Here is a 1426-nt window from a genome sequence, read left to right on the forward strand (position 1 = left end):
ACTCACAGTCCCTCAGAACACAACAAAACAAGATCAGTTCCGCCGCGGTCAGCGCAAGTGGCATACCCCGTGACCATCGGCAGTCTTGGCACTCTCTCTTGTGGGCACCCTGGCTCTCTTTCCTGGCTCTCCTTTGTGTCCCTTATTGGCCCTTTGCTTGTTTGTTTACTCTTGTCAAATAGACGTTGTTCTGGGTAAGGGGGGAAAATAGTGACAGAAAAAGGGCAGGAATTTTCTTTTCTTTATTTTTTACACGAACTTTTCTTTGGTTTCATGTTTGGATGTGAGGCCATGCGCTGATTCGGGATATAAAATAGTCTTTTGGTAGAGATTGGATAAACTTGTATAAGAAATAAACAACAAATATTTAAACCCATAAACCTAGATCTTTATACGATCCAAAGGGCAGCGACCCACGTTTCCTTAACAGTGAGTCTACAGTATAACCTTATTGCGTTAGCCGATCTTAAACGCCGAGGCTTGACAGAAAGTGAAAACAACATTATCTATACATAGAGGGCCGAGCGGCTGACGCCTACACCCAGAATAAAACTGGTATATTAATATGAACACGAGTTGCGATGGATCAGAAATAGATATTAAGTATCCCTTGAAAAAAAAATAACATGCATTTTCTACCACTAATGAAATCGTCCTGTTGGAGATACGATGATGCATCCACCTGCCCAAGATCGAGGCGCTGTGTAACGCGTAAGGCATGTGGGAAGTTTAGCAAATTCGTGAGAGGTAAATCAATGAAACTCCAATAACAGTAATTGCCATAATAATGGAAAATAGACAAGGACAAAACAAAACAAAACAAAAACGTACGCCAAACACCCATACACACCTGCTCATTACAGCCCCAAATCACACACACACGAGCATACAAAACACAAACACTTCGAAACACACAGTATATTTCATAATTGTTGCTGCGGAGGAAGCGAATGCCACGCCAGACGAAGAGCTAATGGTTCAGTTCGGAGTCCAACATCGGCATATCGGTCACCCTGACAGCCTTGGCAAGCCCTAACAGAAGCACACCCTATAACCTCTACGGGCGGGCGAGGGTGGGCGCGGAAGGCTTTGCCGAAATCAGCATCTGTTCTCTTCTTATATTTATTTTTCTAAGTTATTTTAAGATTTGCTTCTTCGTTTATTTGATTTTTCTCTTTTATGTTTAAATTTGTTTATTTGTTTATCTTTTTTTATTAATCTAATTTTTGAGTGTTTGTGATTTGGTACACATTATTTTTCTTTTTTTTTGTTTACGTGTTTATTCCTGGATGAGGAAATGCGCGATGAGATTCTGGCGCCATAATTGCGACTGAAGGCCTAGGGAAAGATGCGCTGGGGATGGATCTTGGCGGTGGGCGGGCGCTTTTAGCTTGGATGCGTCTGTTTGTCTTTCTCTCTCTTTCTA

This window comes from Penaeus monodon, chromosome 25 (genome assembly GCF_015228065.2).
Source record: "Penaeus monodon isolate SGIC_2016 chromosome 25, NSTDA_Pmon_1, whole genome shotgun sequence".
NCBI classification, from domain to species: Eukaryota; Metazoa; Arthropoda; class Malacostraca; order Decapoda; family Penaeidae; genus Penaeus; species Penaeus monodon.